At 49.4% G+C, this 19,257-nt stretch overlaps 1 protein-coding gene across 1 annotated transcript in view; it reads left to right on the forward strand.

Moving 5' to 3' along the window:
• UBE2D3 (ubiquitin conjugating enzyme E2 D3) overlaps positions 1-19,257 on the forward strand; it is a 226,674-nt gene that overhangs the window by 124,918 nt on the left and 82,499 nt on the right. The window lies entirely within an intron of this gene.

Raw genomic sequence — 19,257 nt, forward strand, 5'->3', positions numbered from 1 at the left:
CCCCTCCTCCAGACCTCGGTTAGATCCTGTGCCCAGAGGAGACTGGATGCACTACAGGTGCGCTCTACGGAGTTTCTTTGAAAATACTTTTGTTAGGTTTATTTTCAGGGAGCACTGCTGGCAACGGGCTCCCTGCATCGTGGGACTGAGGGGAGAGAAGCAGACCTACTTAACTGATAGGCTCTGCTTCTTAGGCTACTGGACACCATTGGCTCCAGAGGGTCGGAACACAGGTGTCCTCGCTGTTCGTCCCGGAGCCGCGCCGCCGTCCTCCTCACTGAGCCGGAAGATAGAAGCCTGGTGAGTATAAGAAGAAAGAAGACTTCAAAGGCGGCAGAAGACTTCAGATCTTCACTGAGGTACCACGCAGCGGTCACGCTGCGCGCCATTGCGCCCACACACAAGGCACAGGGGGGGCGTCCTGGGCAGCAATTATTACCTCAAAAATAATCACTGGCAGTGTATCAGATACTGCAGAAGCAGTATATTATAAAACCCCAGCCAGTATAAAATAATTGAGCTGGACCGAAGCCCGCCGTCGAGGGGGCGGGGCTTGATCCTCCAGCACTAACCAGCGCCATTTTTTTCTCCACAGTAAGCTGCAGAGAAGCTGCTCCCGGTCTCTCCCCTGCTGTACAAATAACAGAGGGCAAAAATGAGGGGGGGGGCATTTATTTGGCGCAAAAGTGTATACATATATAAAAAGAGCGCTGTACAGGCTGGGACTTTGTTTCCAGTGTCCAGTGGCGCTGTGTGTGTGCTGGCATACTCTCTCTCCAAAGGGCCTTATTGTGGGTCAGTCCCCATATTTATTATCCCAGTGGGGGTGTCAGTTCGTGTGTTGACATGTCTGAAGCGGAAGGCTCGTCTTGGGAGAGGTAGCAGAGCAGATGGTGGTGGTGTCTCCGTCGGCACAGTCGACACCTGATTGGGTGGACATGTGAAATGTTTTGAATGCTAATGTGGCTTTATTACATAAGAGATTGGACAAAGCAGAGTCCAAAGACAAGCAGGGAATTAACGCATGGCTTTTACTGTGTCACAGGACCCTTCAAGGTCCCATAAACGTCCCCTTTACCCAGTTAGCAGACGCTGATACCGACACGGATTCCGACTCCAGTGTCGACTAGGATGATGCAAGGTTGCACCCATGAGTTGCCAAAAGTAGTCAATATATGATTATTGCAATAAAAGATGTTTTGCATATCACAGAGGACCCCTCTGTCACTGACAAGGGTCTGCATGTTTAAAGAAAAGAAACCTGATGTTATGTTTCTCTGACGTCCTAGTGGATGCTGGGTACTCCGTGAGGACCATGGGGAATAGATGGGCTCCGCAGGAGACTGGGCACTCTTAAAAGAAAGATTAGGTACTATATCTGGTGTGCACTGTCTCCTCCCTCTATGGCCCTCCTCCAGACCCCAGTTAGAATCTGTGCCCGGCCAGAGCTGGATGCACCTAGTGGGCTCTCCTGAGCTTACTAGAAAAGAAAGTATTTGTTAGGTTTTTTATTTTCAGTGAGATCTGCTGGCAACAGACTCACTGCTACGAGGGACTGAGGGGAGAGAAGCAAACCTACCTGCTTGCAGCTAGTTTGTGCTTCTAAGGCTACTGGACACCATTAGCTCCAGAGGGATCGAACACAGGGCCCGACCTCGATCGTCCGTTCCCAGAGCCGCGCCGCCGTCCCCCTTGCAGAGCCAGAAGACGGAAAAACCAGGAGAAAATCGGCGGCTGAAGACTCCGGTCTTCAATAAGGTAGCGCACAGCACTGCAGCTGTGCGCCATTGCTCCTACAGCACACCACACGCTCCGGTCACTGGTGGGTGCAGGGCGCTGGGGGGGGCGCGCGCCCTGGGCTGCAATATGTATACCTTTTTGGCAAAATGCACATAATACAGTTATAAACTGTATATGTGCCTAATCCCCCGCCATAAATATTAATAAAAAAGCGGGAGAAGCCCGCCGCTGAAGGGGCGGGGCTATCTTCCTCAGCACAGCCAGCGCCATTTTCTCTTCACAGCTCCGCTGGAAGGACGCTCCCCAGGCTCTCCCCTGCAGTATACACTACGAGAAGGGTAAAAAAGAGAGGGCAAATTTAGGCGCAAAAGGTGATATAAGCAGCTATTGGGGGAAAATTCACTTTGTGTATAGTGTAAATCCCTCTGTTATATAGCGCTCTGGTGTGTGCTGGCATATTATCTGTCTCCCCAAAGGACTTTGTGGGGTCCTGTTCTCAGTCAGAGCATTCCCTGTGTGTGTGTGTGGTGTGTAGGTACGGCTGTGTCGACATGTTTGATGAGGACTCTTACGTGGAGGCGGAGCAGGAGCCGACACCAGAGTGGATGGATATGTGGAAGGTATTAACTGACAGTGTCAACTCCTTGCATAAAAGGTTCGATGACGTAACAGCTTTGGGACAGCCGGCATCTCAGCCCGCGCCTGCCCAAGCGTCTCAGAGGCCGTCAGGGGCTCAAACGCCTGCTACCTCAGGTGGCAGACACAGATGTCGACACGGAGTCTGACTCCAGTGTAGACGAGGATGAGACAAATGTACAGTCCACAAGGGCCATCCGATGCATGATTACGGCAATGAAAAATGTGTTGCACATTTCTGACATTAACCCGGTTACCACTAAAAAGGGTATTATGTTTGGGGGGGAAAAGCAGCCAGTGACTTTTCCCCCATCTGATGAGTTAAATGAATTGTGTGAAGAAGCGTGGTGTTCCCCAGATAAGAAATTAGTGATTTCTAAGAGGTTACTAATGGCGTATCCTTTCCCGCCAACGGACAGGTTGCGTTGGGAAACATCCCCTAGGGTGGACAAGGCGCTCACACGCTTATCAAAAAAGGTGGCACTGCCGTCTCAGGATACGGCCGTCTTAAAGGAGCCTGCAGATAGAAAGCAGGAGGCTATCCTGAAGTCTGTGTATACACACTCAGGTACTATACGGAGACCTGCTATTGCTTCAGCATGGATGTGTAGTGCTGCAGCAGCATGGTCTGATTCCCTGTCAGATAACATTGATTCCCTTGACAGGGATACTATTTTGCTAACCATAGAGCATATTAAAGACGTAGTCTTATATATGAGGGATGCACAGAGGGACATTTGCCAGCTGGCATCTAGAATTAATGCAATGTCCATTTCTGCCAGAAGAGTATTATTGACTCTGCAGTGGACAGGTGATGCTGATTCTAAAAGGCACATGGAAGTTTTGCCTTATAAAGGTGAGGAATTGTTTGGGGACGGTCTCTCGGACCTCGTATCCACAGCAACAGCTGGGAAGTCGACTTTTTTACCTCAGGTTTCCTCACAGCCTAAGAAAGCACCGTATTATCAAGTACAGTCCTTTCGGCCTTAGAAAGGAAAGCGGGTCAGAGGCGCGTCCTTTCTGCCCAGAGGCAGGGGTAGAGGGAAAAAGCTGCACCAGACAGCCAGTTCCCAGGAACAAAAATCCTCCCCTGCTTCCACTAAGTCCACCGCATGACGCTGGGGCTCCACAGGTGGAGCCAGGTGCGGTGGGGGCCCGTCTCCGGAACTTCAGCGACCAGTGGGTTCGCTCACACGTGGATCTCTGGGTTCTACAAGTGGTATCTCAGGGATACAAGCTGGAGTTCGAGGCGTCTCCCCCTCGCCGTTACCTCAAATCAGCCTTGCCAGCTACTCCCAAGGAAAGGGAGGTAGTACTGGCGGCAATTCACAAGCTGTACCTTCAGCAGGTGATAATCAAAGTTCCCCTCCAACAGGGACGGGGTTACTATTCCACAATGTTTGTGGTACCGAAACCAGACGGTTCGGTGAGACCCATTCTAAATTTGAAATCCTTGAACACTTATATAAGGAAGTTCAAGTTCAAAATGGAATCGCTCAGGGCGGTTATTGCAAGCCTGGAAGAGGGGGATTTTATGGTGTCACTGGACATCAAGGATGCTTACCTACATGTCCCCATTTACCCACCTCACCAGGAGTACCTCAGGTTTGTGTTACAGGACTGCCATTACCAATTCCAGACGTTGCCGTTTGGTCTGTCCACGGCACCGAGGGTGTTTACCAAGGTAATGGCCGAAATGATGATACTCCTTCGAAAGAAGGGAGTTATAATTATCCCGTACTTGGACGATCTCCTTATAAAGGCAAGGTCCAGGGAGCAGTTGTTGGTCGGAGTAGCACTATCTCGGGAAGTGCTACAACTGCACGGCTGGATTCTGAATATTCCAAAGTCGCTGCTGGTTCCTACGACGCGTCTGCTGTTCTTGGGCATGATTCTGGACACAGAACAGAAGAAGGTGTTTCTCCCGGAGGAGAAAGCCAAGGAGTTGTCATCTCTGGTCAGAGACCTCCTAAAACCGAAACGGGTGTTGATGCATCACTGCACGCGAGTCCTGGGAAAGATGGTAGCTTCTTACGAAGCAATTCCCTTCGGCAGGTTCTATGCAAGGATCTTTCAGTGGGATCTGTTAGACAAGTGGTCCGGATCGCATCTTCAGATGCATCGGCTGATCACCCTGTCCCCGAGGGCCAGGGTGTCTCTGCTGTGGTGGCTGCAGAGTGCTCATCTTCTCGAGGGCCGCAGATTCGGCATTCGACTGGGTCCTGGTGACCACGGATGCAAGCCTCCGAGGTTGGGGAGCAGTCACTCAGGGAAGAAACTTCAAAGGACAATGGTCGAGTCAGGAGACTTCCCTACACATACATATTCTTGAACTAAGGGCCATTTACAATGCCCTAAGTCGAGCAGAACCCCTGCTTCAAAACCAGCCGGTGCTGATTCAGTCAGACAACATCACGGCTGTCGCCCATGTAAACAGACAGGGCGGTACAAGAAGCAGGATGGCGATGGCAGAAGCCACAAGGATTCTCCGATGGGCGGAGAATCACGTGCTAGCATGGTCAGCAGTGTTCATTCCGGGTGTGGACAACTGGGAAGCAGACTTCCTCAGCAGGCACGACCTCCACCCGGGAGAGTGGGGACTTCATCCAGAAGTCTTCCAGCTTGATTGTAAATCGTTGGGAAAGGCCACAGGTGGACATGATGGCGTCCCGCCTCAACAAAAAGCTAAAAAGATATTGCGCCAGGTCAAGGGACCCTCAGGCGATAGCTGTGGACGCTCTAGTGACACCGTGGGTGTACCAGTCGGTTTATGTGTTCCCTCCTCTTCCTCTCATACCAAAGGTACTGAGGATAATAAGAAAGAGAGGAGTAAGAACTATACTCATCGTTCCGGACTGGCCTAGAAGAACTTGGTACCCGGAACTACAAGAAATGATCTCAGAGGACCCTTGGCCTCTGCCGCTCAGACAGGACCTGCTACAGCAGGGGCCCTGTCTGTTCCAAGACTTACCGTGGCTGCGTTTGACGGCATGGCGGTTGAACGCCGGATCCTAATGGAAAAGGGCATTCCAGTTGAAGTCATTCCTACGCTGATAAAAGCTAGGAAGGATGTGACAGCAAAACATTGTCACCGCATATGGCGAAAATATGTTGCTTGGTGTGAGGCCATGAAGGCCCCAACAGAGGAATTTCAGCTGGGTCGATTTCTGCACTACCTACAGTCAGGAGTGACTATGGGCCTAAAATTGGGATCTATTAAAGTCCAGATTTCGGCCCTGTCTATTTTCTTTCAAAAAGAACTGGCTTCACTGCCTGAAGTTCAGACGTTTGTTAAGGGAGTGCTGCATATTCAGCCCCCTTTTGTGCCTCCAGTGGCACCTTGGGATCTCAACGTAGTGTTGGATTTCCTAAAATCACATTGGTTTGAGCCACTTCAGACCGTGGAGTTGAAGTATCTCATGTGGAAGGTGGTCATGCTGTTGGCCTTGGCCTCAGCTAGGCGTGTGTCAGAATTGGTGGCTTTGTCCTGTAAAAGCCCATATTTGATTTTCCATATGGACAGGGCAGAATTGACGACTCGTCCCCAATTTCTCCCAAAGGTGGTATCAGCGTTTCATTTGAACCAACCTATTGTGGTGCCTGCGGCTACTCGGGACTTGGAGGATTCCAAGTTGCTGGACGTTGTCCGGGCCCTGAAAATCTATGTTTCCAGAACGGCTAGAGTCTGAAAAACTGACTCGCTGTTTATCCTGCATGCACCCAACAAGCTGGGTGCTCCTGCTTCAAAGCAGACTATTGCTCGCTGGATCTGTAGCACGATTCAACTTGCGCATTCTGCGGCTGGACTGCCGCATCCTAAATCAGTAAAAGCCCATTCCACGAGGAAGGTGGGCTCTTCTTGGGCGGCTGCCCGAGGGGTCTCTGTTTTACAGCTTTGCCGAGCTGCTACTTGGTCGGGATCAAACACTTTTGCAAAATTCTACAAGTTTGATACCCTGGCTGAGGAGGACCTTGAGTTTGCTCATTCGGTGCTGCAGAGTCATCCGCACTCTCCCGCCCGTTTGGGAGCTTTGGTATAATCCCCATTGTCCTTACGGAGTACCCAGCATCCACTAGGACGTCAGAGAAAATAAGAATTTACTCACCGGTAATTCTATTTCTCGTAGTCCGTAGTGGATGCTGGGAGCCCGTCCCAAGTGCGGACTTTCTGCTATACTTGTATATAGATATTGCTTAACTATAGGGTTATTCTGAGCCATCTGTTCAATGAGGCTCAGTTGTTGTTCATACTGTTAACTGGGTATAGTTATCACAAGTTGTACGGTGTGATTGGTGTGGCTGGTATGAGTCTTACCCTGGATTCCAAATCCTTTCCTAGTAATGTCAGCTCTTCCGGGCACAGTTTCCCTAACTGAGGTCTGGAGGAGGGGCATAGAGGGAGGAGCCAGTGCACACCAGATATAGTACCTAATCTTTCTTTTAGAGTGCCCAGTCTCCTGCGGAGCCCGTCTATTCCCCATGGTCCTTACGGAGTACACAGCATCCACTACGGACTACGAGAAATAGAATTACCGGTGAGTAAATTCTTATTTTCCCTCATCTCATGAGCTGAATGTTTTATTTGAAAAAGCTTGGGAGACTCCTGACATTAGACTGCAGTTTCCCAAGAGAATTATTATGGCGTATCCTTTCCCCTCAAAAGACAGGTTACGGTGGGAATCCTCGCCCACGCTGGACAAGGCCTTAACGCGCTTCTCCAAAAAGGTAGCACTATCGCCCCCTGACACAGCGGCCCTGAAAGGATCCTGCGGATCGTAGGCAGGAATCTACCTTTTAAAATCAATTTATGCGACTACGGGAGCCCTGTTTAGGCCGGTTCTAGCGTCTGCATGGGTAGGTAGCGCAGTTCCAGCTTGGTCTGATAGCTCGTCATCTGACATTGACACCCTAGATAAAGATACTATGATGTTGGCCTTAGGTCACATCAAGGACGCAGCGTTTTATATGCGAGAAGCTGCGAGAGATATTGGGCTTTTGGGTTCAAGAGATAATGCCATGGCAGTTTCTGTTAGTAAGTCCCTGTGGACCTGTCAATGGACAGGTGATGCTGACTCAAAGAGCCATATGGAGTCTGTACCTTGAAAAGGGTGAAGTTTTATTTGGGGAGGGCCTCGCGGACCTGATTTCCACAGTTACCGCGGGTAAGTCTTTTTTGCCTTGCGTTCCCCCACAGCAAAAGAAAACACTCCAATACCAGATGCAGTCCTTTCGGTCGCATAAGTTCAGAAAGGGGCGTGGCTCTTCTTTCCTCGCCAGAGGTAGAGGGAAAAGAACACCGGCTACGGCTAGTTCACAGGGAGAATGTCCTCCCCGGCCTCTACAAAATCCATCGTAGAGGTGCCTCCACTCCGATTTTCAAATCGGTCTTGCCAGCTTCTTCCCCGGAGTGGGAAATAGTTTTGGCTGCTATACCAAAGCTGGGTCAACAGCAAGTGATTATCATGGTTCCCCTAGTGCAACAGGGGAAAGGATTTTATTCAACCCTATTTGTGGCCCCAAAGCCGGATGGCTCGGTCAGACCAATTCTGAATCTAAAATCCCTAAACCTATATTTAAAGAGGTTCAAATTCAAAATGGAATCTCTCAGGGCGGTGATCTCCAGCCTGGAAGGGGGGGATTTTATGGTGTCACTAGACATAAAGGCTGCATACCTTCATGTCCCCATAGATCCTCCTCATCAGGCGTACCTGAGATTTGCTGTACAGGATTGTTGTTGCCCGTTTCAGACGTTGCCGTTTGGGTTTTCCACGGCCCCGAGAAGTTTCACCAAAGTAATGGCGGAAATGATGGTGCTCCTGCGAAAGCAAGGGGTCACAATTATCCCATACTTGGACGATCTCCTGATAAAAGCGAGTTCAAGGGAACAGTTATTAAAAAGCGTGTCTCTCTCTCCCTGAGAGTACTACAACCGCACGGCTGGATTCTAAATCTACCAAAGTCGCAGTTGGTTCCGGCAACTCGGCTGTCTTTTTTGGGGCATGATTCTGGATACGGAAAAACAAAGGTTTTTTTTTTTTCTCCCAATGGAAAAAGCCCAGGAACTCCAGAACATGGTCAAGGTCCTGCTAAAGCCAAAAGGAGTGTCAGTTCATCAATGCACTCGAGTATTGGAAAAGATGGTGGTGGCCTACGAGGCCATTCCATTCAGCAGGTTCCATGCAAGGACTTTTCAGTGGGACCTTCTGGACAAGTGGTCAGGGTCCCATCTGCAGAGGCATCGGAAGATAACCCTGTCCCCCAGGGCCAGGGTCTCTCTCCTGTGATGGCTCCAGAATACTCACCTTCTAGAGGGTCGCAGGTTCGGCGTTCAAGATTGGGTTCTTGTGACCACGGACGCGAGCCTCCGTGGATGGGGAGCAGTCACACAAGGAAAAAATTCAGGGAATATGGTCAAGCCAGGAGGCTTGTCTACACCTCAATGTGCTGTAATTAAGGACCATATACAATGGACTGCGCCAGGCGGAGACCCTTCTTCGCACCTACCTGTTCTGATACAGTTCGACAACGTCACAGCCGTGGCGCATGTAAACCGCCAGGGCGGGACAAGGAGCAGAGCAGCAATGGCAGAAGCCACCAGGATTCTTCGCTGGGTGGAAAATCATGTAAGCACTCTGTCAGCGGTCTTCATTCTGGGTGTAGACAACTGGGAAGCAGACTTCCTCAGCAGACACGATCTCCATCCATGAGAATGTGGACTTCATCAAGAAGTCTTTGCAGAGGTGACAAGTCGTTGGGGACTTCCTCAAAAAGACATGATGGCGTCACGCCTCAACAGAAAGCTTTGGACGTATTGTTCCAGGTCAAGGAACCCTCAGGCAGTGGCAGTGGACGCCCTGGTGACACCGTGGGTGTTTCAGTCGGTCTATGTGTTCCCTCCACTTCCTCTCCTCTCAAAGATATTGAGAATCCTAAGACAAACGAGTGCAGACAATACTCATTGTTCCAGATTGGCCTCGAAGGGCCTGGTATTCAGATCTTCAAGAAATGCTCTCAGAAGATCCGTGGCCTCTTCCTCTCAGGGAGGACCTGTTGCAACAGGGGCCCTGTGTGTTCCAAGACTTACCGCGGTTACGTTTGATGGTATGGCGGTTGAGCACCAAATCCTAGCTAGGAAAGGTATTTCAGATGAAGTTATCCCTACTCTAATTAAAGCTAGGATGGAGGTAACGGCAAAACACTATCACCGTGTCTGGAGAAAATGTGTCTTGGTGTGAGGCCAAGAATGATCCTATGGAAGATTATCAGCTGGGTCGTTGTCTCCATTTTCTGCAGTCAGGTGTGGATATCGGCCTGAAGTTAGGCTCCATTAAGGTGCAGATTCGGCCTTATCTATATTCTTTCAGAAGGAGTTGGCTTCTCTCCCAGAAGTCCAGACTTTTGTAATGAGTGTTGCACATCCAACCTCCTTTTGTGGCACCGTGGGACCTTAACGTGGTGTTACAGTTCCTTAAATCACACGGGGTTGAACCTCTTCAAGCATTTGAATTGAAGTTTCTCACTTGAAAAGTGGTCATGTTATTGGCCTTGGCATCTGCAAGGCAGGTGTCCGAATTGGCGGCTTTGTCGCACAAGAGCCCCTATCTGATTTTCCATACGGATCGAGCGGAGTTGAGGACTCGTCCTCATTTTCTGCCTAAAGTGGCTTCGTCATTTCATATGAGCCAATCTATTGTGGTGCCTGTGGCTACGGGTGCTTTGGAGGATTCCAAGTCCCTTGGTGTAGTCAGGGCCTTAATGATTTATATAGTCAGAACGGCTAGGGTTAGGAAAACAGAAGCACTGTTTTGTCCTCCTGCATCTAAGACTATTGCTCGCTGGATCTGTAACACGATTCAGCGGGCTCATTCTACGGCTGGATTGCCGGTTCAAAGTTCGGTTAAGACCCATTCCACTAGGAAGGTGGGCTCTTCTTGGGCAGCTGCCCGAGGCGTCTCTGCTTTACAGCTATGCCGAGCAGCTACTTGGTTGGCATCAAACACTTTGGCAGATTTCTACAAGTTTGATACCCTGGCTGATGAGGACCTTGTGTTTACTCAATCGGTGCTGCAGAGTCGTCCGCACTCTCCTGCCCGGTGTGGAGCTTTGTTATAAACCCCATGGTCCTTACGGAGTCCCCAGCATCCTCTAGGACGTAAGAGAAAATAAGATTATAAACCTACCGGTAAATCTTTTTCTCCTAGTCCGTAGAGGATGCTGGGCGCCCGTCCCAGTGCGGACAAGTTCTGCAAGGCTTGTATCTAGTTGTTGCTTACATAAGGGTTATGTTACAGTTGAGATCAGTCTCTGGCTGATTCTGTCTTGTTCATGCTGTTAACTGGTTTATTATATACCATGTTGTACGGTGTGTATGGTGTGGGCTGGTATGTATCTCGCCCTTAGATTAACAAAAATCCTTTCCTCGTACTGTCCGTCTCCACTGGGCACAGTCCTAACTGAGGTCTGGAGGAGGGGCATAGAGGGAGGAGCCAGTGCACACCCATTCTAAAGTCTTAGAGTGCCCATGTCTCCTGCGGAGCAGTCTATACCCCATGGTCCTTACGGAGTCCCCAGCATCCTCTACGGACTAGGAGAAAAAGATTTACCAGTTGGTTTAAAATCTTATTTTTAGTCTGAATGGGGTATAAACTGTAGGATGTTGTGTGTTTGTTTTTTGTGTGTGCATAAATATAACGGGACAGTGGTTCCCAAACTGTGTGCCTAGACACCCTGGAGTGCCTCAGTTCATTAGCAGGGGTGCCTTAAATTGGTGGTCCAGTACCAATTCAAACTTTCTGCTGTGGGGTACACTGGGCTCCACAGGGAATGACATTGGGGTGTAGAGTAGGCTCTTGATCTGAGGCACCAACAGGCTCAAAGCTTTGACCTTCTTCTCAAGGTGCATAGCGCCACCCCCTCTATAACCCCGCCTCCGTGCACAGCAGCTCAGTTTTGTACTTTGTGCCATGCAGTAAGCAGGCACACAACAGGTGAGCTGCTACAGCAGCCCTAAGAAGATCTTTTTAAGCAAAGATAGAAGGCTTCTGATGCCGGTATTTTGGCAACCAAGGCTTCTGCTACGTCCATTTTGGCTCGCCGGATTCTCTGGTTACAGTCCTGGTCTGTGGCTCTGGACTCTTAAGAAAAACCTGGAGGTACTCCCTTTTAAGGGAGACATTCTTTTCGGAGAAGACCTCAACAAGATAGTGGGTGACTTAGCTTCTGCTAAAACAGCATGTCTACCTAGTACTACTCCTTCGGTGCCGAAGGCTAAGAGTACTCTATTTCGCTCCATTCGTCCTTCAGGGAAAGCACTAGGTCAGGCGTACCCGAAATGGGTTCGCACTTCCAATCCCAATAAGCCCAAACGCCTGGGCTGCCTGTCTGCCTGCTTCCAAAACTGCCAAGCCTGCTGCATGACGAGGCGAGCCTCACTCTGGGGGATACCAGGGTGGGGGGCAGACTTCTAGGTATACCCAGGAATAGTTGAGTACCACTTCCGATGCCTGGGTACAGGAAGCAGTCACTCGAGGTTACGCCGTATCCTTCAGGAATCGCCCCCCTCATCGATTTTGCCTGACAGACGTCCCTTCAGATCAGGTTAAGGCAAAAACTATTCGGTGGTACAGTCCCTACTGGACACAGGAGTGGTAGTACAGGTGCCTCTGGCTCAGAGAGGCAAGGGGTACTATTCACCGCTGTTCCTAGTCCTGAAACCGAATGGGTCATCCCGGCCCATTCTCAACCTCAAGTACTTGAACAAATTTGGGAGGGTCTCCAAGTTTCGTATGGAAACTCTTCGCTCTATTCTGGCCTTGGGACCTGGGGATTATATGGTCTCCCTGGACATACAGGATGCTTACCTGCATATTCCCATTGCAGTGTCGCATCAGCAGTACCTGAGGTTTGCGGTTGGCGACCTCCATTACCAATTTCGGGTGTCACCTTTTGATTTGACCATGGCTCCACGAGTCTTCACCAAGGTCATGGCGGTAATGACGGCTGTACTCCGCTGTCAAGGGGTCAGAACCCTACCGTACCTGGACGACTTGTTGATCCTTGCAAATTCCCCAGAAATTCTCCTATGCCATCTGAATCGGACTATCCAGTTTCTGCAAGCCCACGGGTGGCTTATCAACTGGAAGAAATCTTCCCTGGTCCCGGCTCAGAGCATGGTGAACCTGAGGGCGTTGTTGGACACTCACAACCAGCAGTTGATCTTGTCTCAGGAGAATGTCCTGAAGCTTCAGGACCAGATTTGATGCTTCCTATCTCGTCCGCAAGTGTTGATACATTCGGCAATGCAAGTGCTAGGTCTCATAGTGTTGGCTTTCGACATGGTGGAGTACGCTCCATTCCATTACCGCCCTCCTGCATAACTGATTCTTGCCAAGTGGGACTGCCTGCCTCACCAGATCAGGTCTCAAATGATCTCATGGTCTCTGGAGGTCCGTCTGTCACTGAGCTGGTGGCTTCAGGACCAATGATTGAGCATGGGTCGTCCCTTCTGGAACTCCAACTGGGTCCTTCTGACGATGGATGCCAGTCTGAGAGCTTGGGGCATGGTGTTGGAGCAACACTCCCTTCAGGGTCGGTAGACCAAGGAGGAGTCACTCCTCCTGATAAACATTCTGGAATTGCAGGCGGTGTTCAACTCATTGAACTTCGCCCAGCATTTAATACAGAACAGACCTGTTCAAGTACAGCCGGACAACGCCACCACGGTGGTGTACATCAATCATCAAGGCGGCACTCGAAGCCGCATGGCATTGAGGGAAGTATCACGGATTCTTCAGTGGGCGGAACGCCATCTGCCAGCCATATCGGCAGTGTTCATTTCAGGGGTCCTAAACTGGGAAGCTGATTTTCTCCGTCATCAGGACGTACACGCCGGAGAGTGGAGCCTCCATCCATAGGTGTTTCAACTCCTCGTGGACAAGGGGGGCCTTCCAGATGTTGACCTGATGGCATCTCGACACAATCACAAGGTTCCGGTCTGCGGAGTAAGGACAAGGGATCCTCAAGCAGCGTTCGTGGACACACTAGCAATTCCATGGAACTTTCGGCTGCCATATGTGTTCCCTCCGGTGTCACTCCTGCCCAGAGTAATAAGGAAGTTCAAGCAAGAGGGAGGAATCCTACTTCTGATCGCTCCAGTGTGGTCCAGACGGCATTGGTTCTCAGACTTTCAGGGTCTCTCGATAGTATCCCCTTTTACTTCCGCACCGCCCGGATCTCCTCATTCAGGGCCCCTGTGTATATCAGAATTTAGCCTGATTGGCTTTGACGGCGTGGCTCTTGAAGCTTCCGTCTTCAGGGCTAAAGGATTTTCTGAGGCTGTCATTCAAACCATGTTAAAGGCCCGGAAACAGACTTCTGCTCGGATTTATAATAGGGTCTGGAATTCTTTCTTTGCTTGGTGCGCATCTAATAATCATGACGCTTACAAGTTTAGTACGGCCAAACTTTTGGCCTTTCTACAAAAGGGCCTGGACTTGGGTCTTCGTCTGGCCTTCATCAAGGTTCATATTTCTGCCTTGTTGGTTTGGTTCCAGAGGAAAATTGCAACTTTACCTGATGTTCATTCATTTACTCAGGGTGTGTTGCGGATTCAACCTCCTGTGGCTCCTTGGGATTTGTCGGTGGTTCTGGAGGCGTTGCAAGGGTCTCCGTTTGAGCCACTTGAATCTGCTGACCTTAAGTGGCTTTCTCTTGAGGTGTTTCTGCTGGCTATTGTCTCTGCTAGACGGGTGTCTCATTTGGCTGCCTTATCTTGTAGGTCACCATATCTGATTTTTCACCGTGATCGGGTGGTTCTTAGAACTCGTCCCGGGTATTTACCTAAGGTGGTGTCGTCTTTCCACCTTAATCAGGAGATTGTGGTTCCGGCCCTTGCATCTACGGAATGGTCTTCCAAAGAACGTTCTTTGGATGTGGTACGGGCTCTCTGTATCCATGTGAAGAGAACTGCCTCCATCAGGAAGTCTGATTCTTTGTTCTGTTTGGTTTTCACAAACGTTGGTGGTCTGCTCACAAGCAGACCCTGGCCAGATGGATTAGGATGGTGATTGCACATGCTTATGTACAGGCTGACCTTCCAGCTCCTGCTACCAATAAGGCCCATTCTGCTCGGTCAGTTGGACCTTCTTGGGCGGCTTGCTGTGGTTCGACCCTTGAACAATTGTCAAGGCGGCTTCGCGGTCCTCGGTGAACACGTTCCTTTGTTACTTCCGCCTCCCAGGATGCTTCCTTTGGACGCTGGGTGTCTTGTACCCGCTACAGTGCGTCTCCCTCCCATAAGGAACTGCTTTAGGACATCCCCAATGTCATTCCCTGTGGAGCCCAGTGTACCCCGCAGCAGAAAACGAGATTTATGGTAAGATCTTACCGTTGTTAAATCTTTCTGCGAGGTACACTGGGCTCCACAGGGCGCCCATCCTGTCGCACTTAGCTTCTTTGGGTTGGCATGGCATTAGCCGCTGACACCCTCTCCTGTCGTGTGTGTGGTGTATGTGGCTAACGATTGTCGTCTTTTACCTGCTACTGCATTGGACTGGTTAAAAAAAAAAAACTGAGGCGATGTGCACGGAGGCGGTGTTATAGAGGAAGCAGCGCTATGCATCTTGGGAAGATCAAAGCTTTGAGCCTGTTGGTGCCTCGGATCAAGATCCTACTCTACACCCCAATGTCATTCCCTGTGGAGCCCAGTGTACCTCGCAGAAAGATTTAACAACGGTAAGTTCTCACCATAAATCTCGTTATTTTTTGTCAAAGTAAGAGAACCAGTTCTTGTGGCTGCCAATGATAAAATGAGGACAAACCGAAGCAAATATTGTACCGCACCACACTAAAGAAATTAAGGATGACTCACATAATTTACATATTTTCTAAGTCTCAAACTTTTGGCCTAGGGGTGCCGTGAAATATTTTTATTTTTGAATTTCTTCAGGGTCCACAGGTTATCCACAGGATAACATTGGGATATGATGAAGCAACAGTGGATTTGCACCAATCGATCAAAGCTTTTCAGCCTCCCAGCATGCAACAGGACTATATATATATATATATATATATATATATATATATATATATATATATATATATATATATATATATATATATATATATATATATATATATATATCCCTGGCTCAGATAAATCAGTTTTTTGTTTGGTGCGGCAGGAGCTGGACCATGGTCAATGGGCTGATGATTTTTAGCAGCCATAAGCTTTCTTTTATTTTTATAGGGTTTTTTTTTGAGTGAGATTTCTAAAAAGCATCTTGTACGTACCTTTAGAGTCGCTCCATCAACTCTCCGCCGGGCCGCGACAACACTTACCCACGAGTACGGTGCTGTTTCCCGGGCGTCTGTGTCTGATATACTAGCAGGTGAAGCAGACGTTACCAGGTTGTGGCCTGAGCATGGGGAGAAGGTAAGGCATCAGTTCTGCTTAGGGGGGGGAATACGGACACAGCCTCACTGCTTTGAGAGGAGACTACCAAACAGCTGATGCGGTTGCCACCTTGGGTGCATCAGCGTTAGCCCTTAGGGATCATAAGCTCTAGGAGTTGTATGATGCCGCGATCCCTAGGGTTGATGTCAGCAGTGGGGAGTCCGACGCTCTCCTGGTCTCTACCCCCCCCCGGTTCATGACCAGTTTCCTCCAAGTTTCCCGCCATGAACTGTGTTCCTGATTCAGTCTGATACGCTATATACTATACCAGAAAAGATGCCCTGGGATTCTGCTGCCCGTAGTCCAACCATTTTCCTTGTGACTGCACTGCGGGACGATGAGCCGTTCTGACTGGGGATACAGCTGAAGCGGTGCCTGGCTAAGGAGGTCCGCTCCCCTTGTAAGAGAAGCTAAAGCGTGACAGCCATAAGCAGCCGGGACAGCCGTGAGTAATAAGCTCTCCACATTACGGCTGCAAAATACTAAGGGGTCGTAGCATACCGCTGTGGTTAATTAGGCATCCACAGCGCTCTCCCCCGTGTTTGGATACAAACTTTAAGTGGTACCACAGACTATAAAAGAACTGTTACATAAAGGGACTGGGTGCCCATTGGAACATTGACGCACAAGTCTGTTACAAACAGCTAGTTGGACTGATACATATATAGCCTTATGAAATGGCTTTTTAAGGAGATATGGACATGGGCTTGAATTATATTGCACAATTTTCAAAGTATTTTTAACTTTGTCTTATGAATGTATTTAAATAAAATCATTAATACGTAATTGAACAAAATTTTTTCAGCGCTCCTTGAAAGTTTTCTGTATCTCAATTTACTAACCAGCAGGTCTTTGCACCTCTGCACACTTGTGTCTGCTGGAAAGAGATACAACGTAGGCTTTAAACCTAGGATCGAGCACGGTGGCCAAAATTTAGTGCTCTGATTTCAACAGATTGACCACCCTTGAATCCTGGCAAAGCGAATGAAGGGCTCCATCCTAAAGTACCGCATACTTTGCGGACTTGCTCCGTCTTGGCTTCTCCAATTTCTCCAGCTGCTTCTGCAAAAGCCTGATGAGGGATATGACCTGACTCATGCTGGCATTGTCTGAACTGACTTCACTAGTGGCAAGTTCGAAGGGTTGGAGAACCTTGCACAAGACTGAAATCATTCTCCACTGCGCTGGAGTCTGGTGCATTACCCCTCCTTTGCCTATATCGTAGGTGGATGTATAGGCTTGAATGGCCTTTCTCATACGTCCTAGAGGATGCTGGTGATGCTTCAAGAACCATTGGGTATAGATGGGATCCGCAGGAGACATGAACACTTTAAGACTTTAAATGGGTGTGAACTGGCTCCTCCCTCTATGCCCCTCCTCCAGACTCCAGTTAGATTCTGTGCCCAGTGAGACTGGATGCACACTGAAAGGCTCTCCAGAGTTTCTCAGACTTTTATGTTAGGTTTATTATTTTCAGGGAGACCTGCTGGCAACAGGCTCCCTGCATCTTGGGACTGAGGGGAGAGAAGCAGACCTACTTCTGTGAGTTTCAAGGCTCTACTTCTTAGGCTACTGTACACCATTAGCTCCAGAGGGTCTGAACGCTAGGTACGCCTAGATGCTCGTTCCCGGAGCCGCGCCGTCACTTCCCTTGCAGAGCCAGAAGTCTGAAGACGGGTGAGTAGAAGATCATCAGAAGACTTTGGTGACTGCTTTGAGGTACCGCACAGCGGGCGCGTTGCGCGCCATGCTCCCACGCACACAGCGGCACTACAGGGTGCAGGGCGCAGGGGGGGCGCCCTGGGCAGCATGAATCCTCAATAATAATCTGGCAAAAGAGGTTTACAGTGCCTGGGCACTAAAAACCATACCCCCGCCAGTATAAAAAAAACGTAAAATAGCGTGGCGGGGGTGTGGCTTAGCCCTTACAGCTTTAATCTGCGCCATTTCTTCTTCACAGATCTGCAGAGACGCTGGTCCTGACCTCCTACACTGCTGTGCAAGTAACAGTGTGCAAAACGGTGGGGGTGTCACAGTATTTTGATGCTGATTTTTATATATAAAAATTTATATATATACATACATACATACATACATACATACATACATACATACATACATACATACATACATACATACATACATACATACATACATACCACGTCTGTGCGGGCGGCACTCTCGGCGAATAAAGCAAGACACAACTCCAAGGATACTGTCAACGTCTCAATGTATGTAATTACATTTTCATCAGGAGTGCCACCTGACTGGTTGATAGATAGATATATATATATATATATATCTATCTATCTATTTTTTTTTTTTTTCTCTGACGTCCTAAGTGGATGCTGGGACTCCGTAAGGACCATGGGGAATAGCGGCTCCGCAGGAGACTGGGCACAACTATAAAGAAAGCTTTAGGTCTAACTGGTGTGCACTGGCTCCTCCCACTATGACCCTCCTCCAGACTTCAGTTAGAATCTTGTGCCCGGCTGAGCTGGATGCACACTAGGGGCTCTCCTGAGCTCCTAGAAAGAAAGTATATTTAGGTTTTTTATTTTACAGTGAGATCTGCTGGCAACAGACTCACTGCAGCGAGGGACTAAGGGGAGAAGAAGCGAACCTACCTAACAGGTGGTAGTTTGGGCTTCTTAGGCTACTGGACACCATTAGCTCCAGAGGGATCGACCGCAGGACCCGACCTTGGTGTTCGTTCCCGGAGCCGCGCCGCCGTCCCCCTTACAGAACCAGAAGCAACAAAGAGGTCCGGAAAATCGGCGGCAGAAGACTTCGGTCTTCACCAAGGTAGCGCACAGCACTGCAGCTGTGCGCCATTGCTCCTCATACACACTTCACACTCTGGTCACTGATGGGTGCAGGGCGCTGGGGGGGGGGGGGGGGGGGGGGCCGCCGCCCTGAGGGCAATATATGACACCTTGGCTGGCAAATCTACATCATATATAGTCCTAGAGGCTATATAGATGTAAAATTACCCCTGCCAGTATTCCAGAAAAAGCGGGAGAAAGTCTGCCGAAAAAGGGGCGGGGCTTCTCCCTCAGCACACTGGCGCCATTTTTCCCTCACAGCTCCGCTGGAAGGAAGCTCCCTGGCTCTCCCCTGCAGTCTGAACACTACAGAAGGGTAAAAAAGAGAGGGGGGGCACTAAATTTAGGCGCAGTATAGATATATATGATATATAAAAAAGCAGCTATAAGGGAAAACACTCAATTATAGTTGGATCCCTGTGTTATATAGCGCTCTGGTGTGTGCTGGCATACTCTCTGTCTCCCCAAAGGGCTTTGTGGGGTACTGTCCTCTGTCAGAGCATTCCCTGTGTGTTTGCGGTGTCGGTACGGCTGTGTCGACATGTTGGATGAGGAGGCTTATGTGGAGGCGGAGCAAATGCCTGTAAACGTGATGTCACCCCC

This window comes from Pseudophryne corroboree, chromosome 1 (assembly GCF_028390025.1).
Source record: "Pseudophryne corroboree isolate aPseCor3 chromosome 1, aPseCor3.hap2, whole genome shotgun sequence".
Lineage (NCBI taxonomy): Eukaryota > Metazoa > Chordata > Amphibia > Anura > Myobatrachidae > Pseudophryne > Pseudophryne corroboree.